The sequence below is a fragment of the Hemiscyllium ocellatum genome, chromosome 2, assembly GCF_020745735.1.
Source record: "Hemiscyllium ocellatum isolate sHemOce1 chromosome 2, sHemOce1.pat.X.cur, whole genome shotgun sequence".
In the NCBI taxonomy this organism is placed as follows: domain Eukaryota; kingdom Metazoa; phylum Chordata; class Chondrichthyes; order Orectolobiformes; family Hemiscylliidae; genus Hemiscyllium; species Hemiscyllium ocellatum.
This window is the reverse complement of record NC_083402.1, coordinates 11,541,356-11,566,796: the sequence shown is the minus strand read 5'-3', so window position 1 is coordinate 11,566,796 and position 25,441 is coordinate 11,541,356. Positions and strand designations below refer to the sequence as shown.

The window sequence follows — 25,441 nt, the reverse complement described above, 5'->3', positions numbered from 1 at the left end:
CAATTACCTTCCTTCCATTATAATGTCAAAATGGGGCATGACCATGCAACATTCAGTATACAGGATAATTTGTTACTCCCAAAATACTGAAGTAGTCCATGTACAAATACAAGACGACCAGGACAACATTCAGGCTTGGATTGAAAAGTGGCAAGTAACATTTACATCATACAAATGCAGAAAATGACCATCTCCAAGACAGAATCTAACTACCATCCCTTGGCATTGTGATCACTGAACATCCCACAATCAACATCTTGAGAGTCACCATTGACCTGGACTAACCATATAAATATACTGGCTACAAGTGCGATTCAGAAGCTAGGAATCTGGCAACGAGTAACTCCCTTCAAATCCCCAGAGCCTGTCCATTTATAAGGTACAGTCTGAACTGTGATGGAACACACACTTACCTGGGCGAGTGCAGTGCCACTACACTCAGTAAGCTTGACATCATCGGAGAAAAAACAGCCTGCTGGATTTACAGCACATCCACAAAACATCCATCACTGACATTCCAGTGCAGTGACTTGGAGATGTTGATGTTGGACTAGGGTGGACAAAGTTAAAAATCATAACACCAGGTTAAGTCCAACAGGTTTATTTGGAAGCACTACCTTTCAGAGTACTGCTCCTTCATCACGTGGTCGTAGAGGTTAAGATGATACTAGCAGAATTTATAGGCAAAGGAGTCCAGTGTCATGGAGATGTGATACAGTAAATAATCTTAGATTAAAACTTTCATCTTTTATAATGGGATTTGCTGGTTTCTGTTCTTTGATATGTAAATCCCAGAATTTTTTTTCAATTACATTCTCAAAATAGATTAGATTAGATTACTTAGTGTGGAAACAGGCTCTTCGGCCCAACAAGTCCACACCGACACTCCGAAGAGCAACCCACCCAGACCCATTCCCCTACATTTACCCCTTCACCTAACATTACGGGCAATTTAACATGGCCAATTCACCTAACCTGCACATTTTTGGCCTGTGGGAGGAAACCAGAGCACCCAGAGGAAACCCACGCAGACACGGGGAGAAGGTTTTTAAACAATAGGTGTGAGGTCTGTCTGTGCCCCAAATGTTATGTCAGACTGACAAACCTGGTGTACAGTTTCACAGAATTTTACAAGCAATGTTTGAACAAAATATAATTCTACAAAAACAAATTCACCCCATAAGCTTATGTGCGCACATGTAGGAGCAACAGATTATGCAAAAGCTTAATGGCGAGGGTGTGAGGGTGCGTGTCGTGCAGTGAAGCATGAACCCAAGACCATGGTTGAGACTATTCCCTTGGGTACCGAACTTTTGTTATTAGCTTCTACTCAGCCACTCTGCATTGTTCCTTGTCCCAAATTGCGCCTTGGAGGATGGTCACCCGAAAGTTCAAGGCCGAATGTCCTGGAACACTGACTGGGAGGGAACATTCCTGCCTTGTAATTGTGCGGTTGTGATATTAAAGAAGTTAACTTCCTGTGCTGACCTTCAGGAAAGTGGATGTCCTGAGGCTAGGGTGGGGTGCCTCTGACTTACAGATACATTGTAAGAAATTACATTATCATCTCTTATTCAAAACAAATTGCATGGCTATTTCCTTGCCATTCAAAAGCCTATTTACATTTTTATCCCCATTCTGAAATCAATAAGAATATTACAGTTAGAATTTGACTACTCCCTGTAGTTAAAAAGTACAACTCATACCACATCTAGCCATTAATGGATGATTTGCTGAAAATGTGTTGCTGGAAAAGCACAGCAGGTCAGGCAGCATCCAAGGAACAGGAAATTCGACGTTTTGGGCATAAGCCCTTCATCAGGAATCCCTTTCCTCATTCCTGATGAAGGGCTTATGCCCAAAACTTCGAATTTCCTGTTCCTTGGATGCTGCCTGACCTGCTGCGCTTTTCCAGCAACACATTTTCAGCTCTGATCTCCAGCATCTGCAGACCTCACTTTCTCCTCGAAGATTAATGGATGATTTGTATTATACTGTTTCTCGAGGTGATTGGTCACTACATTGTGCCTTGAGTGGCATGTGACGGGAGGGGGCGGGGGGGGGGGGTCATCTTGTGAGCATCACTGACTGTGATGTAAAGATTATATATAAAGGAAGGACTGTTTCCTTTGTTTAGGGAGCTTCCCTGGACACACCTTGCAAACAAGGTTTCTTCAAAGCTGGCATTGTACCGTGCTTAATAAAATTTTGCTTGTTCGCAGAAGTTGGTGTGTTACAGTTGCATCAAGTGTGTAAGTGTCTCAAGAAAATAAAAAGAACCTAACAGTGTCCATTCATCTGCTCTCAGTGTCTGCTCGGTCACGCCAATGTACCATGCCTCAGAGCATCCTTGCCTGCAGCTTATGTGATAGACCATGTTGGTTGAGTCACATGAGTACTCTCCATGTAGTCATTCCAGTGCAATTGTGTGTTTTATCTGTTAGATGAAGTGCAGAAATTCACCAAGCTTCCCGAGACAACAACTTACAAACCCATCCTCTTCCATCGTGAAGGACAATGGGAGGAGATACATGGGAACACTAGCCTGCAAGTTCCCATCTAAGCTTGGGAGATATATCACTGTTCCTTCAGTGTCACTGGATCTATGTGCTTGAACTCTCTCCCTAATAGCATTGTGGATCTACCTACAGAAAATGGACTGCACCAGTTTAAGGCTGCAGCTCACACTACTGCCTACACAAGGGCAGCTAGGGATGGTATAAATTCTTACTAAGCCTGCAATACCCACATCCCATGAATGTTTAAAGAAAACCACTACAGCCCAAAGACTGCAAGAACCCTAAAAAAAACAGTTTATCGTCAGCTTCAAGTGCAATTAATTCTATCCTAGTCAGTAAATCCACAAAACTAATACATTTTTAAAAAAGTGATAAAGTTACTCCCAGTCATAATGGGTGGGGAAATTCAGATGGTCATCCATTGAAATTTGCAATTCCAAGGTAAGACTGATTATAGAACTGTTACAGAATAAGGAGGTCCCATAACATATTAGCTCTCCAAATGGCATTAAACAAAATGATTCTTCTGATTTATTCTCATAACTCTGGGCATTGTTCTTCTCAAAATAGTCACCAAATTCAGTTTGAATACCTCTGCTTTACCTGACTCTAACACACTCAGGCACAGAATTCCAGACCCTAATCTCACACTGTATAAAAAAAGCTTTGCCTTAAATCACTTTTGCTTCATTTGCCAATTACTTCAAAATTTCTGAGTGCTCATTCTTGATCTGTTCGGGATACTACACAGTGTGTAGGAGAACTTGGAGATGTTAGTGCCCCATCTGACTGTGTCTTTCAGGTCACAGATTTGAGAAGTTGAAGCAATGACAAGTTGCTACATTTCAATTTATGGATCCACATTGCAGCCACTCTGTGCTATTGAAGGAAGCGAATATTTAGTTAGATGAAAGCTGTGCCAATTAACCAGGCTTTGTCCTTATGGCAGAACTTCTCAAGTGTTGTTGGAGCTGGACTCATTCAGGTAAGTGGAAAGATTTCAAATCCTACTCCTGAGATGTCCCTTGTAAATGGTGGACAAGTTTTGGGATATAAAGAGAGAGAAGTCTCTCACTGCAGCATATAAGGTTTGTAATCATCTGCTCTTGTAACCACAACATTCATGTAGCCAAGTTTTTGATCAATTATGATTGCAATGGTAATGCCATTTGATATCATGGAATCTTGATTAGAATTGCTTATTGGAAAAGGTTATTGTCTGACAGAGGCACAGAGGAGGACCATTCATTCAAAGTCCCTGACAGCTGTCTATGGAGAAATCCAATCAATCAATCAATCAATCAATCAATCAATCAATCAATCAGTGCCATTCCCTAGCGCTCTCCCCCTCATACCATGCAAGATTATTTGCCTCAAGAACCCAAGCAATTTCCCACTGAAATCATTAATCTCCATTTCCCTATACTGATGGGTAGCAAGCAGAGGTGATTCACACTTGCTGTATACAAACAAATTCTCATACTCCTCCTGTATTTCTTTCACAAACCTTAAATCTGTCACCTAACCCTTGTACCATCAAGCTAATGGGAACTGTTTCTTTGTCAAAGCTGTCAAAACGGATGAAATCTTCCTTCTAACTCCTTTGTTCCAAAGAAAACTACAGCTTCTCCAGACTAAGACTCTTATTAAAATTCAGAGAACCAGATATTGCCTCTGCACCTTCAAGGTCGACATGAATCCAGTGATTTCATCACTTTAAATCTTCCAGATACTAGTGATATTCTCTAAAACAAAGATATAGTCGCAAAATTAGGCCATTCAGCCCATCGAGTTTGCTCTGCCATTCAATCATAATGGATGTTTCTCAACCCCATTCTCCAGCTTTCTCTGCATAACCCTTGGTCCTTTTAGAGTCAAGAATCATAGAGATTACAGTACAGAAACAGATCCTTCGGTCCAACTCATCCATGCTGACCAGATATCTTAACCTAATCTAGTCCAATTTGTCAGCACTTGGCCCATATCCTTCCTATTCATCTACCTATCCTGGTCCCTTTTAAATGTTGGAATTGTACCAACCTCCACCACTTCCTTTGGTGGCTCATTCCATACACGCCACCCTCCTGCGTTAAATACATTCAATGAATTGGCCTCCAGAGTCCTCTGGCAATAAGATCCACATTTTCTCTTTTGGTTTTAGATTCCAGCATCTGCAGTAATTTGCTTTTATTATAGAGAAGACGTAAAGTTGGGAAGAAGATCTAATCAGGTGTACCTGGTAAGCTGTAAGAAATGCTTAGGCAATCCAATAGGTAGAGAAGACATGAGCATGATAGGGCATGATAGAAAAGCTAAAATTGCACTTACAGGTGGTTCTGCTATAACGTGCATTTCATTAATGCAAATTCATTATAATTGATGCACATTGATGAATTGGCTTTACTGTTTCTAAAGCATGAACTTTTAAAACATGTGTTGGCTGTAATACGATTACATCACCAACACTAAGCCTACGCACAGTTTCTAAAGTGTGATTCTTCCAAAACGCAGTGTTGCGTAAGAACACAACCATCACGTTATAGAAAAACTACCTGTAGTTTAATTAGTGCAGTTTGGTGTTTGTTGGTCAGCACAGACATGATGGGCCGAGTGGCCTGCTTGTATTTATTTTCCAATTCCCACCACCAGGAAGATAGGAAAACACCTGGGTGCCAGTGACAAGCAGTGCCCTTCACAAAATGCTCTGTTTAATTTTTTTTTCTAGCAGAACCCCCAATACTCCTTTTTTTTCTTTTCTTTCCCCCTCTTTCTTTACCCCCACATACCACCTAACTGCAGTAGTGCTTATTTTTTTCCCCATCACCCATGGTGTGTGTGCGTGTGCAGGTGTGAAACACAGTGAGAGACACAAGGTACACAAATCTTTATTCAATTTCCACCACCAGGAAGCTAGGAAAACACCAGAGTGGCCAGTGATTTTATTTGCTGTATAACTCTAATTAAGGAGAAGCATCAGCATGGAATTAGTGGATCATTGTATAATCAGCAAGAACAGGAGTGATGTGGAAGGTGGAGGAGATCTGGATGAACTACATGGACCTTAAGCAGGAGAAACTAACCAGGACAGCATTGGAAATGTTGTTATAACATTTCACAATGACAAGGCCATGGAAGAGTACTTTAGTAGCAGGCAATGACAGGACATCGAATTTTACAGGAGTTGAAGTAAGGTCAGAGTTCTGGCTCAGGCTCAAACAAAACCATGCAAGTTTCACACCAATTTCAATTTAGGCAAATCACATGCACTTAGATTTAGCTTCAAAGTACGCTCTCAAATTTTGTAAGTTATGCAAAGACCTGCAATCTGTTGAAACAACATTGCCAAGTAAAGTCAAAGTTCATTTTAACAAAAGCATCTTAACAAAAAGTTCACTGCAATATGCAATTTAAGTATTGCCAGATAATATTAAAACTGTTCACTCCTTAGCATACATCGAATAAATACGGAGCAAGCAAAAAAAAATCCTGAAGAAACCCTGCAAGGGCCTCAAACAATCTACATGCAATTTCTGAGGTCATAGACAGTTAAGCTGCCAAAGCCATTCACACAAATTCTGAAGACAGTCCTACATTGTTCAATTATTTGAGGCAAGTTTTGCAGTTATTCATCAGTACAAGTCAAGTTTAGTCTTCAAGCCTCTAAAAAAACAAAACTGGCCAAATGTTGCATTCAAAAAGACCAATAAAAATCCTGAAAAGGCACGTTTTTCAAACTGATTACCAGACTAGCTTGCTCTAAAGATATTTTACTTTAAAATTCCCAAAAGGCTGAACTGAAGTGGTTTTGCACAAAATCTGAGAAATATAGTAGAGATCTTAACTTGCAATGATTGTAACACAAAGCAAGTAGCCATTATTATTATCCTTGCTCACATACTAGAATCAAGAAATTCTGTGTACAGTATATTCTATACAAAGTTTAGAAATCTGAGGCTTTATTAACAGGCCCCCAACACCAGGTTATAGTCCAACAGGTTTATTTGAAATCACAAGCTTTTGGAGCACTGCTCCTTCATGAGGTGTATAAATGCTTTTACTGTTACTCTATAAATTGTATGCCTGTGTGCTTCCCCCCACATCGCCTGACAAATGAGCAACGTTCCAAAAACTTGTGATTTCAAATAAACCTGTTGGACTATAAACCCGGTATCATGACTTCTGACCTTGTCCACTCGAGTCCAACACCGGACCTCAACATCTTTATTAATAGTGTTATAGAGTACAGGATCAAGGACATTATACTGGCATCCAAAAAAAGATTGGTTAAAATAACTACATCTTTATTTGGAGTATTATGGTGCAATTGGCCCCCTACCTGTGGGCCAATTGGTCCAAATTTCAAGTCTCACCACAGGTGTGTCACAACATGGCTGAACAGCTTGGTTCGTTTCCAATACAAGGAGAAGAGTAACTTTAAAAATCAGTGCCGTTTTGATTTAGTCCCTGCCCTCCCCTTCACTGTTTTGATCACACAGCATTGCCCTTTGATGTGAAGGGCACTGCTCGTCACAGGCCACTCGGGTGTTTTCCTACTTTTCCTGGTGGTGGAAATTAAATAAAGATTTGTGCACTTTATGTCTCTCACTGTGTCTCACAGCTGCACACACACACCATGGGTGCTGGGGTTAAAAATAATAAGCACTACCGCAAAAAAAAAAAAAAAAAAGAAAAAAAGAAAAAAAAATTAAAAAAAACAAAAAAATCAGTGCCTATTTTTTCATAATGGTTTGATGATCAGGTGGAGGCAGACGATGACTCGCCAAAGCTTTAATTGGAATGTCCAAATACAATGAGGATGATTTGGAAACTTCTGTAAATATAATCAAGGGATCAGTCTTAGCTAGTTTAACAGTTTAGCAAGGTTATCTATTTTTAAAAGAAACAGAATTTAAATCCAAAACTGCAGAAAAGAAAACAATTTTCTTTAGGATTGCTCTTCTTGACCTCTGAAAACTACACTTCCATTTTTATCAAACTAGGTATAAAATCATCCCTTTATTTCTTAAGCATATAGAACCTTGGGCTTCATAAATAAACATATTTAGTATGAAAGCAGGAAAATAATGTTGAGCTTTTACAAAGCTCAAGCTAGGCCACAACTAGATGCACGTGTATAGGTGAGGTGAAGTAGATTTATTAATATGGTTAATTACCGCCTCCAACCTCATAGTCCGGATCTCCCATCCACCGCCTCCAACCTCAGTCCCACAACCCCGCACCACCCGTTTCTACCTCCTGCCCAAAATCCACAAACCTGAATGCCCCGGCCGACCCATTGTCTCAGCCTGCTCCTGCCCCACCGAACTCATCTCCGCATACCTCGACACGGTTCTGTCCCCTTTAGTCCAAGAACTCCCCACCTACGTTCGGGACACCACCCACGCCCTCCACCTCCTGCAGGATTTTCGCTTCCCCGGTCCCCAACGCCTTATTTTCACGATGGACATCCAGTCCCTGTACACCTCCATCCCCCATCACGAAGGACTCAAAGCCCTCCGCTTCTTCCTTTCCCGCCGCACCATCCAGTACCCTTCCACTGACACCCTCCTTCGACTGACTGAACTGGTCCTCACCCTGAATAACTTCTCTTTTCAATCCTCCCACTTCCTCCAAACTAAAGGAGTTGCCATGGGCACCCGCATGGGCCCCAGCTATGCCTGTCTCTTCGTAGGATATGTGGAACAGTCCATCTTCCGCAACTACACTGGCACCACCCCCCACCTTTTCCTCCGCTACATCGATGACTGTATCGGCGCTGCCTCGTGCTCCCACGAGGAGGTTGAACAGTTCATCAACTTTACTAACACCTTCCATTCCGACCTCAAATTCACCTGGACTGTATCAGACTCCTCCCTCCCCTTCCTAGACCTTTCCATTTCTATCTCGGGCGACCGACTCAACACAGACATCTACTATAAACCGACTGACTCCCACAGCTACCTGGACTACACCTCCTCCCACCCTGCCCCCTGTAAAAACTCCATCCCATATTCCCAATTCCTTCGTCTCCGCCGCATCTGCTCCCAGGAGGACCAGTTCCAACACCGCACAGCCCAGATGGCCTCCTTCTTCAAGTACCGCAGATTCCCCCCAGACGTGATCGACGATGCCCTCCACCGCATCTCCTCCACTTCCCGCTCCTCCGCCCTTGAGCCCCGCTCCTCCAACCGCCACCAAGACAGAACCCCACTAGTTCTCACCTACCACCCCACCAACCTCCGTATACAACGTATCATCCGCCGTCATTTCCGCCACCTCCAAACGGACCCCACCACCAGGGATATATTTCCCTCCCCTCCCCTATCAGCATTCCGCAAAGACCACTCCCTTCGTGACTCCCTCGTCAGGTCCACACCCCCCACCAACCCAACCTCCACTCCCGGCACCTTCCCCTGCAACCGCAGGAAATGTAAAACTTGCGCCCACACCTCCTCCCTCACTTCCCTCCAAGGCCCCAAGGGATCCTTCCATATCCGCCACAAGTTCACCTGCACTTCCACACACATCATCTATTGCATCCGCTGCACCCGATGTGGCCTCCTCTATATTGGCGAGACAGGCCGCTTACTTGCGGAACGCTTCAGAGAACACCTCAGGGACGCCCGGACCAACCAACCCAACCACCCCGTGGCTCAACACTTTAACTCTCCCTCCCACTCCACCGAGGACATGCAGGTCCTTGGACTCCTCCACCGGCAGAACATAACAACACCGGCTGGAGGAGGAGCGCCTCATCTTCTGCCTGGGAACCCTCCAACCACAAGGAATGAACTCAGATTTCCCCACCCCACTCCGGCCTATCACCCTCACCTTGACCTCCTTCCACCTATCACATCTCCATCGCCCCTCACCCAAGTCCCTCCTCCCTACCTTTTATCTTAGCCTGCTTGGCACACTCTCCTCATTCCTGATGAAGGGCTTATGCCCGAAACGTCGAATTTCCTATTCCTTGGATGCTGCCTAACCTGCTGTGCTTTAACCAGCAACACATTTTCAGTTATTAATATGGTTCTAGAGATTAGGAAATTTAGCCAAGGGTCAAGTTAGAGAAACTGGTGTTATTCTCCTTGGAGTTTAGGAGATTGCTGGGAAATTATAACAGGTTTAGGTGAAGTATAAAGTAAAAAGCTGCTCCCATGAGCTGACAGTACAAGGTTTAGGGGATACAGATTTAATGTTCTGGGCAACAGGTACAGAGAGACTATGTATGGTTATTTTAGATTGGTGCTGGAAAAACACAGCAGGTCAGGCAGCATCTGAGGAGCAGAAAAATCAATGTTTCGGGCAAAAGCCCTTCATCAGGAATAGAGGCAGGGTGCCTGCAGAGTGGAGATATAAATGAGAGGTGGGGGGTGGGGGTGGAGTTTGAGGGCAGAGGTGCAGGATGTGGACGAGATGTGGTTAAAGATGCCCTCCAATGCATCTCGTCCACATCCCGCACCTCTGCCCTCAAACCCCACCCCTCCAAGCGTAACAAAGACAGAACCACCCTGATGCTCACTTTCTACCCTGCCTACTTTCGCATAAACCACATAATCCGACGACATTTCCGCCATCTCCAAACGGACCCCACCACCAGGGATACATTTCCCACCTTACCCCTTTACGCAAAGACTATTCCCTCTGTGACTACCTGGTCAGGTCCACGCTCTCCACGTTTCACCTCCACTGCCACTCCCTCACCATCCGATGTCTGGAGGAAGAACACCTCATCTTCTGCCTTGGGGCACTTCAACCCCAGGGCATCAATTCGGACTTCACCAGTTTTGGCATTTCCCCTTCCCCCACCTCACCCCAGTTCCAACCTTCCAGCTCAGCACCATCCCCATGACCTGTCCTACCTGCCTATCTTCCTTTCCACCTATCCACTCCACCCTCCTCTGACCTATCACCTTCATCCCCACCCCCATTCACCTATTGTACTCTATGCTACTTTCTCCCCACTCCCACCCCTCTCTCATTTATCTCTCCACTCTGCAGGCACCCTACCTCTATTCCTGATGAAGGGCTTTTGCCTGAAACATCGATTTTCCTGTTCCTCAGATGCTGCCTGACCTGCTGTGGTTTTCCAGCACCACTCTAATCTGGACTCTGGTTTTCCAGCATCTGCAGTCCTTGTTTATACACTGGTTATTTTAGAAACAAAGCAAGACTTAATGACTTAGAACTCAATGTATTTGCCTCCAAACAGCTCAGGGTAAAGAATGATTTCAAAAGGTATACTGGATTTTCTTGAATGTTTGTTTCCTTTCATTCAAGTATGGGATGTGGGCATCACCAGCTGAACCAGTTCTTATTGCCTATTTCCCAGCCTTTTTTTCTAATAATTGATCATTGGCAATGGAAGTCACTAGCTCCATCTCTAATTGTCCAGAGTGCAGTTAAAAGTCAACCACATTGTGGTGGATTTGAAGTCACATGTAACCCAAACCAGATAAATTACAGATTTCCTTCTTTAAAAAGGACATAGTGAACCAGATGACTTTTAACAACAAACAGCAATGGTTACATGGAAGCCATAAGGCAAGCTTTTTAATCCCAGATTTCTATACAATTCAAGTTTCACCATCTGCTGTGGTGGAACTCAAACCAAGTTCCCAGAACATTAGCCTCATGCTCTGAAGGGAAGAGTTTTGAAGCAACAGAAGACAGTTGGGTCTAAAACATTAACCTGAGGAATTAGTACAACAATGCCCTGGAGCAGAGAAGACAGACCTCCAACAACTACAACCATTGTCCTTTATACAAGGTACTCTAATGGGGGAAAAAAAAGAGAGTAATAAAGATCGAACAGAGTCAAGCATGGGCTTGTGAAAGGAAAATTGTGCTTGACAAATCTATTGGAAATGTTCGAGGATGTAACCAGTAGAGTTGATCATGAGGAGCCAGTGGATGCGGTTTACTTGGAGTTTGAGAAGGCTTTCGATAAGCTCTGACAAAAGACATTAAATATGCAAAATTAAAGCACATGGAATTGCAATATTGGCATGACATGGATACAGAACTAGTTGGCAAACAAGAAACAAGAGTAGGAATAAGCAGGTTTTTTACCGAGTGGCAGATAGTGAGGTACCCCTAGGGATCAGTGTTCAGATCCAGCTTTTCACCAATATAATATTAATGCAACTAATGTAATATCTTTATGTCTGTAGATGATATAAATCTGGGTGGGAGGGTGATCTGCAAGGAGGATGCAGAGATGCTTCAGAAAGATGTGGACAAGGTCATTGAGTGGGTAAATACATGGCAATGAAGTATAATATGGTCAAGCGTGAGATTTTTTTACATCTATATCAAAAACAGGAAGGCAGATTATCTGAAAGGCAACAGACTGCGAAAGGGTGTGGTGCAAGACGGTTTTTTAGTATGTTAGTCAATGCAGCAAAAGAAGATACGGCAGGTGGTTAAAACAGCAAATGGTATGTTAGCTTTTTTTAGGAGAGGATTTGAGTACAGGAACGGGATGTCTTGCTGCAATTGAAGAGCCTAAGTGAGACCACACCCAGAGCAGTTTGGTTTCCTTGTCTGAAGATGAGGGGGGGTGGGGAGAAATTTCATAGAAACCTAAAAGCTTCTACCTGGACCAGACTGGATAAATATAGAAAGGATGGCCTAATTAATTAGGGTTCCAGAACCAGAGAAGACAATTAAAGGATACAGAGCAGGCTGTTTAGAATAGAAAAATGGATAAAGTTCTTCACCCAGAGAATACTGAATCTGTGGAACTCTTGCCACAAAAAGCAGTTGAGGCCAAAACATTGAATGTTTTCAAGTAAGAATTACACATAATTCTTGGGGATCAAGGGATCAAAGAATGAGGAGAAAGCAGAAATGGGGTACTGAGATGGGTAATAATAATGGGACAGCAGACTTGAAGGGCTGATTGGACTACTTCTATTTTCTATGTTTAGTCTGTGAGACAGCTATCCCACTTTTAGCACAGGCCACCAGATATTTGCATGGAGTACTTTGCAGGTCAAAAAGGCTAAGTTTGCAACTTTCATTTCTGTTGGCAGGTTAGGGTTAGGTCCTACTGGTTTCATTGGTTGATAGAATTGAATAGTTTGCTAAGTCAGCTTAACAGGCAATTAAGAGTCAATCACATGAAGACCTGACCAAATGAGGATGGCAGTTTTCCTTCTGTCAAAGGACATTAGTGTAGCAATTTTATTTTTGTGATAATTGACAATAGTTTCATTATTAGATTTTAAGTTTTCTATCTACCATGACAAGATTCAAGATCAGCTTCCCAGAATATTATCTGGGTTTCTGAATTACAGTTCCAGTAACAACAGAACTACATCATCTCTCCTTGCTTAAAACGGTTATCACTTGCTCAACCTGCACGGAAAATCTTGGCTACTGAACAGTCATGGCAGAGAAGTCTGTTCTCATTGTTGGAAGGGTCAGGAACAAATGTGAATGGGAAAACAACTAACAAGGTGAAAAGAAGATGATCTTTTGAAACAAATCTATAATACAATATGGATTACACTGTCTGAATCTGCCACTCTGCTCTATATTTCAACAAGAAATGGAATACATACTTGAAGGAAAAAACATTTTGGAGGCCTATGGGAAAAGGACAGTGAGTAGAACTACTAAAATTGTTCTTTGTGGTATTAGTGAAGACCTCTCATGTCAGCAAACAAGAGGCAAAAATACTTATCCCACTATTTAAAAATAGTAATCCCCCGTACACAAATAAAATTTCCACAATTGGAGTTGAAAATTTGTTTAAAAGTTGAGAGACCCTCGTATAAAGAAATTCCTCATCGCAGTTCTAAAGGGTCACCCCTTCGAACCTGCAGGTCCGAGTCTCTCCTACTAGTAGAAATACCTTCTCCACCTCTATTCTATCCAGACCTTGCAATATCCTGTAAGTTTAGACACTCCTTCACCTTTCTAAACTCCATTGAGCACAGACCCAGAGTGCTTAACCTCTCCTCATACGACAAACCTTTCAAGCCGAGAATAATTATTGTAAACCTCCTCTGGACTCCTCCAAAGCAGCACATCCTTCCTTAGATGCAGGACCCAAAATTGGTCACTATATCCAAATGTGGTCTGACCAGAGGCTTATACAGCCTCAGTAGTACATCTCTACTCTTGCATCTAGTCTTCTTGAAATGAATACGAACATTGTATTTTCCTTCCTAACTGCCATATGAACCTGCAGGTTGACCCAAGGAGAATCTTGAACTATGTCTCCTATCTCCCTTTGCGTTTCAGATTTCTGAAGCTATTCTGTTAGACTAAAATAGCTTACATCTCTATTCTTCCAACCAAAGTGCATAAACTCTCACTTTCCCAGACTGGACAAAGTAGCGATAGATGGAATATACTATTCTAGCCAGTTTATTTCTTCCTGCGATCTCCCCACTTCCTCAACACTAACCTGTCCCACCACCTATCTTTGTGTCATCTACAAAACGCAGCACCAATGCCCTCATACCCTTTGTCCAGATTGTTAATATACAATGTGAAAAGCTGTGGTCCCAACACAAACTCCTGTACTCCAATAATCACCAGGTGTCAGCCTGATAAAGTCCTTTTTATCCTTATTCTTGGCCTTCTGCCAGTCAATACACTATCCATACTGGTACCTGGCTTCTAAAACCATGGGCTCTCAGCGAATTTGGCAGCCTCCCGTGCAGCACCTGGTCAAAAGTCTTCTGGAAATCCCAATAAATCATGTCTACTGGCTAACTTGCTTGTTATCACCTGAAAGATTTCTAACAGATTAGTCAGGCAGGACCTCCCTTGAGGAAGCTGTGCCGAGTCAGTCATATTTTACAAAGTTTTTCACTGCACTTGGGTTCATGTGACTACAATAAATCAAATCAAACCATGTACTTCCAGGTATTCTGCAATCTGCAATAACAGACTCTAAAATCTTACCAAAGACTGACATCAGGCTAACCAGCCTACAGTTTCCTGTAGACATAGAATCCAACATAGGCATAGACATAGAATCCCTAGTGTGGAAACAGGCCCTTCGGCTCAAGTCCACGTCGACCCTCCGAACAGTATCCCACCCAAACCTGTTCCCTTATCCTATTACTCTATAGTTCCCTGACTAATGCACCTAACCTACATATCCCTGAATACTATGGGTAATTTAGCATGGCCAATTCACCTGATCTGCACATCTTTAGATTGTGGGAGGAAACCAATTCACCCAGAAGAAACCCACGCAGACGTGGGGAGAATGTGCAAACTCCATACAGAGAATTGCCTGACGCTGGAATCGAACTTGGGTCCCTGGCGCTGAGGCAGCAGTGCTTACCACTGAGCCACCTTGGCCGCCCCTACCTTCTGCTTGCCTCCCTTCTTAAACAGGGTGTTTACATTAACCATTTTTCATTCCTCTGGGACCCTCCCTCAGTCCAGTGATTCCTGAAAGATCACCACAGTCTCCTGAGCTATCTCCTTCAGAACTCTGCAGTTAGTCCATCTAGACCAGGTGATTTATCAACCTTCAGACATTTCAGTTTCCCCAACCCTTTCTCCTTCATGATGGCCACTATACTCACCTGACCCCAAATTTCTCAAATTTTCACATGCTGCTGGTGTCTTCCACTGTGAAAACGGAGTCAAAAAATATGGCTGAACAAAGCACAGCGGGTCAGGCAACATCCAAAGAGCAGGAGAGTCAACATTTTGGGTATAAGCCCTTCAGTAGCATGCCTGATTTCCAGTGTCACACTGTTCGTCTCTGACTCTCAGCATCTGCAGTCCTCACTTTCTCCTACCTACTGTGAACACTGATGCAAAGTATCTATCCAGTTCCTTTGTAATTTCTTTCTCCCTGGTACTTCTTCTCCAGGCTCATTTCGGAGTGGTCCAATGTCCACTTTTGCCTCTCTTACCCTTTGGATATCTAAACAAAAATCTCTTGCAATAATCTTTTCTATTAGTAGCTAGCTTACTCTCATTTCATCTTATCCCCCTCTTTAACTGTATTTTTGGTTATCATTTACTAATTTTTAAAAGGCCTCGTACCAGTCTTCACCACTCTGTACACTTTATCCTTTACTTTAATGCTGTTCTTGACTCATCAGACATGGTTGCCTCATCGTCCTCTTCACGTGTCTCTTCTTTCTTGGGATGAATTTCTACTGTGCCTTCCGAATTACTCCTGTATCACTTACCATTGCTGCTCCACCATCTTCCCAGCTGAGGCCCCCTTTCAAATCAACTCTGGCCAGCTCCTCCCCATGTCGCTTTTACCTTAACACAAATGTCCTCCCATTTCATTGGATTCCAGTTTCTCCCTCTTAGGCTGCATGGTGAATTCTATCATATTATGGTCACTGATCTCTAGGGATGTCTTCACCTTAAGCATTCAAATCAAGTTTGCTTCATTACACATCAAATTCAGCCACTTTCCTAGTGGGTTCTACCACAAGATGCTGTTAAACCAATTTTGTATCCATTTGGCAAGCTCATCTTAAATCCCATGTAATCTAACTTTACTAATTAGTCTACCATGTAGAACTTTGTAAAAGGCTTTACTAAAGTCCAAGTAAACAACATCGACCATTCTGCCATCAATCTTCTTGGTTGCTTTCTCAAAAAAAACTTAATCTAGTTTATGAGACACAATTTCCCCTCACAAAAAACCATGATGACCACCCCAAATCATTCCTTGCCCCTCAAAATGCAAATAAATTCTATCTTTCAGAATCACCTCCAACAAGCCATCCTGGGAGGGTGAACAGGATATGACATCACCACGAGAGGTGACATCACCATCCCAGAGAAATCCAAACATGTGGATGGGGGGGCGGCATTGGCAGTGCCTCGTTCAGAGGCTCACTGGGGATGTTGCCTAGTGTGGTGATGAGGCATCTGAAAATGGACCTTCCAGATCAGCGAGCAAATCTACATCCAGAATTGAGTGAAGCCTTAAAAAAATATAAAAGCAGTGGGAGTATAGTTAAGAGGAAAATCAGGAGTACACATGGGCACATGAGATAGCTTTGGCAAATAGGTTTAAGGATAATCCAAAGGGTTTTTATAAATACACTAAGTAGAAAAGGGTAACTAGGGAGAGAACAGGGCCCCTCAAAGACCAGCAAGACAGCTTATGTGTGGAGCCACAGGAGATCAGGGAGAAACTAAACGAGTATTTTGCATGTGTTTACTGTGGAGAAGGTCATGAAAGATTTAGAATGTGGAGAAATAGATAGTGACATCTTGAAAAATGTCCAGTTACAGAGGACTAGGTGCTAGATGTCTTTAAGTGTATAAAAGTGGATGAATCCCCAGGGCCTGATCAGGTGTATCCTAGAACTCTGTGGGAAGCTAGAGAAATGATTGCTGGGCTCCTTGTATCATTTTATTTGTATCATCGATAGTCACAGGTGAAGTGCCGGAAGACTGGAGGTTGGCTAACGTGGTGCCACAGTTTAAGAAACATGGTAAGGAAAAGCCAGGGAACTGTACACCGGTGAGCCTGACAATTGGTGGAAGGCAAGGTTGTTGGAGGGAATCCTGAGGGACAGGATTTACATGTATTTGGAAAGGCAAGGACTGATTAGTGATAGTCAGCATGGCTTTGTGCATGGGATAGCATATCTCATGAACTTGATTGAGTTTTTTGAAGTAGTAAGAGGGCAGAGTGGGAGACTGGTTAGCAAGGTTAGATCTCAGGGAATACAGGAAGAACTAGCCATTTGGATACAGAACTGGCTCAAAGTAGAAAACAGAGGGTGGTGGTGGAGGGTTGCTTTTCAGACTGGAGGCCTGCGACCAGTAGAGTGCCACAAGGATTGGTGCTGGGTCCACTGCTTTTTGTCATTTATGCCAATGATTTGGATGCGAACGTAGGAGGTAAAGTTAGTAAGCTTGCAGATAACACCAATATTGGAGATGTAGTGGACATGAAGAAGGTTCACTCAGAGTACAATAGAATCTTGAGGAGATGGACCAATGGGCTGAAGAATGGAAGATGGAGTTTAATTTAGATAAACGTGAGGTGCTGCACTTTGGAAAGGCAAATCAGAGCAGGGCTTATACACTTAATGGTAAGGTCCTGAGGAGTGTTGCTGAAGAAAGAGACCTTGGAGTGCAGGTTAGAGACCTTGGAGTGCAGGTTTATAGCTCCTTGGAAATGGAGTTGCAGGTAAATAGGATAGTGAAGGTGGCATTCGGTATGCTTTTCTTTATTGGTCAGAGCACTGAATACAGGAGTTGGGAGGTCATGTTGCGGCTGTACAGGACATTGGTTTGGTCACTTTTTGACTAATGTTTGCATTTTTGGTCTCCTTTCTATCGGAAGGATGTTGTGAAACTTGACAAGGTTCCGAAAAGATTTCCAAGGATGTTGCCAGGATTGGAGGATTTGAGCCCTAGGGAGAGGCTGAATAGGCTGGGGTTGTTTTCCCTCAAGCGTAGGAGACAGAGTGACCTTATAGAGGTTAATAAAATCATGACAGGCATGGACACGTGGGGGTGTCCAGAACTAGAGGGCATAGTTTAGAATGCAGTTTTTAGACTCCTTGCAGGGGCAGCACAGTGGCTCAGTGGTTAGCACTGCTGCCTCACAGCCCCAAAGACCTGGGTTAGATTTCAGCCTCAGACACCTGCCTGTATGGAGTTTGCTCATTCTCCTAGCATCTGCGTAGGCTTCCTCCGGGTGCTCCGGTCTCCTCCCGCAATCCAAAGATGTGTGGGTTAGGTGAATTGGCCGTGCTAAATTGCCCACAGCGTTAGGTGGATTAGTCAGGGTAAATGTAGAGAAATACAGGTGGGATACTCTTTGGAAAGTCAGTGCGGACTTGCTGGGCTGAAGGGCCTGGTTCCACACTGTGGGGATTCTAAGTTCTAAATTCTCAACTTACCACTGAAGTCAGACATAGGTCTATAGTTGAAAATGTGTTGCTGGTTAAAGCACAGCAGGTTAGGCAGCATCCAAGGAACAGGAAATTCGACGTTTCGGGCCAGAGCCCTTCATCAGGCTCTGGCCCGAAACATCGAATTTCCTGTTCCTTGGATGCTGCCTAACCTGCTGTGCTTTAACCAGCAACACATTTTCAGCTCTGATCTCCAGCATCTGCAGACCTCACTTTTTACTCATAGGTCTATAGTTCCCAGGCTTCTCCTTACATCCCTTCTTAAACAAAGGCACAACACTAGTCATTTTTCAGTCACCTTGTACCTCACCCATAATTGCAGAACTATTTCTGCATTATCTGTAAGGGTTCCCATAAGTTCCTCCCTCACTTTTCAAATTATCCTGGAATACACTAAATCAGGTCCTGGAAATTTATCCACCTTTATATTTTCTCAGACTTCTCGCATTTCCTCTTTTATAATGTGAACTGTTTTCAAAACATCAATATTTACTTCAGAAATCCCTAGCCTCAATGTCTTTCTCCATAGTAAAACCTGATGCAAAATATTAATTTAAATATCTCTCCCACCCACTGAGGTTCAACACAAAGATGACTTCTTTGAACTTGAAGGGGCCCTGCCCTCTGTTGTTGCTGTCTGGCTCTTAATGTACACTGGATTATCCTTAACTTTATCTGCCAAAGCTAGTTCATATACCCCCTTTGCCTTTTTGATCTCCCTCTTAAGAATACCTCTACATTCTAGACACTGTTCAAGAAATTCATTTAAACCCAATTGTCTATATCTGTGATTTTTAAAAAATTCTTGACTAGAACCTCAATATCTTTATTCATCCATTGTTCCCTAATCCTACCAGCCACACCATTCACTTTTACAGGAACAGTGACTCCAAATTCTCATTATCACACTTTTGAAAGCATCCCACTTATCAGATGTCCATTTAGCTGCGAACAACCTATTCCAAATAATTTTGAAAGTTTATTTTGTACTGTTAAAACTTGCCTTACTCCAATTAAAAAGTTCAACTTTTTTGGAAGGCTTATCGTTTTCCATAACTATTTTAAAATTGCATTATGATCATTTGACCCAAAGTATTCCCCATCACTTCAGTCACTTCCCCTACCTTATTTCTCAAGAAAAGGTTGTTTTGCTCCACCTCTAGTAAAGACATTTTAGATGTTCTGGATCAGTGGTGCTGGAAGAGCACAGCAGTTCAGGCAGCATCCAACGAGCAGCGAAATCGACGTTTCGGGCAAAAACCCTTCATCAAATTATTCCTGATGAAGGGCTTTTGCCCAAAACGTCGATTTCGCTGCTCGTTGGATGCTGCCTGAACTGCTGTGCTCTTCCAGCACCACTGATCCAGAATCTGGTTTCCAGCATCTGCAGTCATTGTTTTTACCACATTTTAGATGTTGCTTTGTCTTTTGTTTGTCATTTATAAAAATGATTTAGATTAGAATACAGTAGGCATAATCTGTAAATATGCAGATGAGACCAAAATTGTTAGTATAGTGGACAGTGAAGAAGGTTATCTAAGATTACAAAGAGATCTTGTTCATTCGGTCAATGGCCTGAGGAGTAGCAGATAGAGTTTAATTTGGATAAATGTGAGGTGTTGCAATTTGGTAAAACAAACCAGGCTAAGACTTACACAATTAAAAATATGGAATTGGGTTGTGATGTAAAACAAAGACCTAAGGGCTCAGGTACATAATTCTTTGAATTTGCATCACATGTAGACAGGATGGTTGAGGTGACATTTAGCGCTTGCCTTCATTACTCAGACCTTGAGTATAGGACTTAAGACAACATTTTGACTTGTACAGAACATTGGTAAGGCCTCTTCTGAAGTATTGTGTCCAGTTCTGGTCACCCTTTTATAGGAAGGATATTACTAAATTGGAGAGGGTACAGTAAAGGATTTACCAGGAGCTGCTGGAAATGGAGGGTTTGAATTATAAAGAGTAGCTGAGACTTTTTTCAGTGCATCAGATTGGGTTGAGGGGTGATCTTGTAGAGATTTTTAAAATCATGAGGGATTTGAATAAAGTAAATGGCAAATGTCTTTGCCCCAGGGTGGAGGATTTCAAGAATACGGGACTTTTTTTTAAAAAAGGTGAGAGGAGAAAGATTTTAGAAAAGACTGAGGAGCAAGTTTGTGGGCAGCACGGTGGCACAGTGGTTAGCATTGCTGTCTCACAGCGCCCGAGACCCGGGTTCAATTCCCAACTCAGGTGACTGACTGTGTGGAGTTTGCACGTTTTCCCCGTGTCTGCGTGGGTTTCCTCCGGGTGCTTCGGTTTCCTCCCACAGTCCAAAGATGTGCGGGTCAGGTAAATTGGCCATGCTAGATTAACCCGTTACCTAACACTACGGGCAATGTAGGGTATGAGTGGGTTGCGCTTCAGCGGGTTGGTGTGGACTTGTTGGGCCGAAAGGCCTGTTTCCACACTGTAAGTAATCTAATCTAATCTAAAAAAAAAGTTTTTTTTTAAAACAGTGGTTTGTGTTTGGAATGGCCTTCCAGAGGAAATGGTAGACGTGGGTCAAGTTAAAACATTTAAAAGACATTTGGGTAAGTACAATAATATGTAGTGTTTTGGAGGCCATGCGCAGGCAATTTGGGGTTATTGAGTCAGAGATGTACAGCATGGAAACAGACCCTTCGGGCCAACCCGTCTATAACGGCCAGATATCCCAATCCAATCTAGTCCCACCTGCCAGTACCCGGCCCATATCCCTCCAAACCCTTCCTATTCATATACCCATCCAAATGCCTCTTAAAGTTGCAGTTGTACCAGCCTCCACCACATCCTCTGGCAGCTCATTCCAACAAAAAGTTACCCCTTAGGTCTCTTTTATATCTTTCCCCTCTCACCCTAAACCTATGCCCTCTAGTTCTGGACTCCCGACCCCATGCCGCTCATAATTTTGTAAACCTCTAAGGTCACCCTTCAGACTCCAGTACTCCAGGGAAAACAGCCCCAGCCTGTTCAGCCTCTCCCTGTAGCTCAAATCCTCCAACCCTGGCAACATGCTCGTAAATCCTTTCTGAACCCTTTCAAGTTCCCCCCCACCCCCCCTGCTGTTGCAAATTCCTCATCGCTTCTATCTGTCTCTCCAACCTATCTGATAAGATTCGCATCCAACAGCATTTATGGCAGATAAAATCCACAGTAACCCTTAAACTCTCTTTAACCTCCCACATCTGACAAGAAGTACATATCACTGCAAAGGCCATTTTTGCTCCTTCATAATCTACAGAAAATAACACTATCTTGTTCCTCTATAAACACACTGCCCCAGGTTAAATTAATAGCTATGGCTTATATTTTAAGTTTAATCAAGAGACTTGCCTCCAAATCATATAATCAAGAAAGAATCCATATACTCACTACGGCAGCCTTTCTCTTGGACAGACTTAAAACAACAATTAACTTATCTGATTCTGTGCTGTGAACTTCGCCCAACAGTTCCTAGAGGTTTGGTGTGAATTTCACTTTGTGAATTTTCCCAGATGCACTCTGATATGGTTGGCATGAACTGGTCAGACCGTGGAGTTTGTTTCCATTCTCTATGACTCTACAGAAAGATGCTCCAAAAACCCACTGGTAGACAATGCACAGATTCCTTTTCTTGAAATCAGCTATCAACTTTTTCCCAGTCCACCTGCATCTTGCTGCCCTCCATGATTATTTTAATAGTGCCATTCTTGGAATGTGACAGTACTGTGCCTTTGAGAGAGAAGTGTTCTGTCCTGTTTCTCTTGCAGAGAGGTTTGCCAGAATGGTGCTGAAGTCCAGGGCTCATCTGCTATTTCCGCTTTTAAATTTCTTTCTTTTCACTTTTCAACTTTACTTACTTTCTTGTGGAGAGCTTGACTGCAGTGGCATAGGTGTCAATGACATCAGCAAGGTGCCAAGCACATTGGAGGGGAGTTTGTTTTCCCAGCAGCAGTAGAGGGAGGCAGTTTTGGCTAGCAGTATCTGCAGCAGCTGCTTCAAAATGGCTGGTCTAGCTTCAAATCTGAGCCCAATTTGGGATTCAGCAACAATCAGCAGCAGCTTAATTGTCGAGACCAGCTCAACACTGGGGTTGCTAGTTTCCCTTTGCAGTTCCCCAACCCTGCCAACACAGATTCTATGCCCCCCAACCCTGCCAACACATATTCTATCACTTCCTGCTATCGATTTAATTTCATTTCTTACTAACAAGGCAACCCTAACCTCTGCTCATCTGCCTATCCTATCTATAGGATATCCAGCATTGGAGCCAATGTCCCATGAATTCAAACCTATTTGTCACACCAGTCTTTGAGCTATGCCTTATTCTTGTGGACCTTGCACCAAATTGCTCATTGCTCAGGTACTAAGCTAGAGATTTCCACCTTTACAGTTGTGCTTTTTAAATTTAGCCTCTAGCTGCACATTTTCCTTGTCTTCCCATACAGTTGGTACCTATGTAGAGGACACTGGATCTTTCTCCTCCCGCTCCACGTTCCCCTGCAGCTCAGATGAGATACCCTGAACTCGAGTGGCACTGTGCAGGCTACACAGCCTTCGGTACTCTCAATCCTAGCCACAGAGAACAGTGTCTACTCCCCTCACCAAATGATCCCTGATTACAACTATATTTCTCTTTACTCTCTTCTTTTGAACGGCTCCCTATACCACAGAACTATAGTCAGTTTGATCAGGCCCTACTCTCATCGACACAGGGAGCAAGAATCTCAAACTGCTAGATAAACTCCTTGAGCACTACTTACTGGATCCCTCTATCTGAATGGCTTGTAGTCACACCCTCCTGTTCCTGACCACTTAACCAAATTTGAAGTAGTTTAACTAAGGGAGGTGACTGCCTGCTGAGACACAGGTCCCAGGTAATTTTCCCCCTCCCTGATATGATACTCAAAGCTCAGTCTCCAGCTCATCAACTCTGCACTGAAGTTCCTCAAGCAACTAACACTTACTACAGATATGATCACAATGAACCACAACGGGCTCCACCAACTCCTATGTCATGCAAATACAATACATTACCCTGCCCAGCATCTAGTTTAATGACTTAGTTCTTAAAACTTACATTTTTAAAAATTTTGCCTTGGTATTTTAGTTTGTAGCCTGTAAATATATCCCAGTTACCTTCAATCTGAAAGTAATCTAGGCAAATTAGTAGCTATCACCAACCAACGAACTTATGGTTTACCTGTGATATCACTTCTTTGCGCTGGAGCCCCAGGCTTAAATGTATTATGTTTAAAAGAAATACAAAGTATGAACCAAAAAGAGCAAGCAGAAAGTACCTCTTCCCTCTGCACCAACTTCCTATATTGCTTCCAAATTCTCTGAACTGTACACTCACCTGGGATCTCTCCTTCCTGACCAGTTGAAGTTTACTGCTGAGGGATTACAAGCAGCTTGGGGCTAAATTAAAAAGCTGAATCACCAAGGTAATAATTTCCAGATTGCTACCTGAGCCAAGAGTAAATTGATCTAAGGTAAATAAGATTAGAGGGATAAATGCATGGTCCAAAGACTGGTGTTTTAGAAATGGGTACCCATTCATGAGGCACTGGCACCAGAGCAAGGGAAAGAGAGCAGTCTCATTGGGGTGAGCTTCATTTGAACTATACTGGATACAATACTCAAATTATTTGACTGAATTTGTAGACCGGGCTTTAAACTAATAAGTTGCAGGGAGTGTTCAATTGAAAGTAAGTTTTAACATCAAAAGAAATAAGACAGCAGAGGGTAAAAGAGTAGTGAAGTGATGAATAGTAATCAAACTTGGGAAATGAAGGGTAGAAAATATATGTAGAGGAGTGCAGCAGAAATTAGAACCAGAATGTAAAAGAATGGCTTTTAAAAAATTAAAGCTTAAGGCTCTTTATTTGAATGCACACAGCCTTTGTAACAAAGCAGATGAGTTGATAGCATAAACAGAAATACATTTTTACAGAGATGTGGTTATAGGGTGACCAAGACTAGGAACCCAATTTTCAAGGGTACTCCAGTTCCAGAAGATCAGTTGAAAAAAAGAAGCAAAAAGATGGATGAGGTAAGGGGATGGCCTAGTGGTAGTATGGCTACACTATTAACCCAGAAACTCCAGCAACATTCTGGACACTTGGTTTCAAATCTCGTCATATCTATAATTCTAACAGATTTAGAACAATGGGGATTAGGGGCCCTGAAAATGTAAAAAGAACAATAATTCAAAAATCAAACCAGCTTCTAATTTCATGTAATTGTATCTTTTGGGGAGATACTATTACAAAATGAGCATACAAAACTTTCACTAATCATCATACAAACTTATTTCAAATGCTGCATGAAGTAACAAAAACAAATTGGATCCCTGAAACATCTAGGTCAGAAATTTAAACTAACCTTAACATACGAGGAAGGAAACCTTTAATTTTACCATATACACAACTTCTGGACAATGAGACAAATGATTTCCTCTTCTTAGACTTCCTTCTATATCACATGGAATTATCTATGGAACAAATGTAATGGAAATCAAAAGGGAATCAGGATATAACGTAAGATAACTAAAGCATTTGCCAAGTTACCAGAGTTTGTTGCGATAATATGATTTGATCTTGTACAATTTTTATTGTTTAAAAAATGCAAAGTTTGCCATACCTCATTGACTTAAATGAGAAGTATGGCAGCACTGACAAGGCCAGCATGAATTGCTGTCCTTAAATGTCTCTAAAATTAGCAGAGAGTCTCCAGGTGCTGGTTAATGTCTTCTCTTATCTGCACACAGAGAAGAACCCAAAGATTCCCATAAGGCACTTGTAAACAATGTGTTCAAATATATTATGATACCCCTCTGGAACTGGTGAAGCTTGAAATCTGTGCTCAAGTGGCCACTTTACATTATTGTGCAGATGCAGCAATGCAAAGAAATTTAAAAGACCTATATACTACAAAGGAGGAGGTGAAGTTGCGAGCTGTACCCACACACTACCTGCTTCAGAAGTGCATCATAACATCCAAATTCAAGAATTCACAAGGCCAGCCATTCAC

General features: G+C 42.6%; 1 protein-coding gene across 4 annotated transcripts in view; it reads right to left on the bottom strand.

Annotated features, from left to right (window-relative positions):
* Positions 1 to 25,441, bottom strand: part of add1 (adducin 1 (alpha)) — a 170,951-nt gene that overhangs the window by 126,397 nt on the left and 19,113 nt on the right. The window contains exon 2 of one of the 4 annotated variants that reach the window (XM_060834598.1): positions 24,794 to 24,902. The exons of the other annotated variants lie outside the window; for them this stretch is intronic. The gene's annotated coding sequence lies outside the window, so the exon portion shown is untranslated. The remainder of the gene's footprint in view (positions 1 to 24,793; positions 24,903 to 25,441) is intronic. 4 annotated transcript variants of the gene reach the window in all.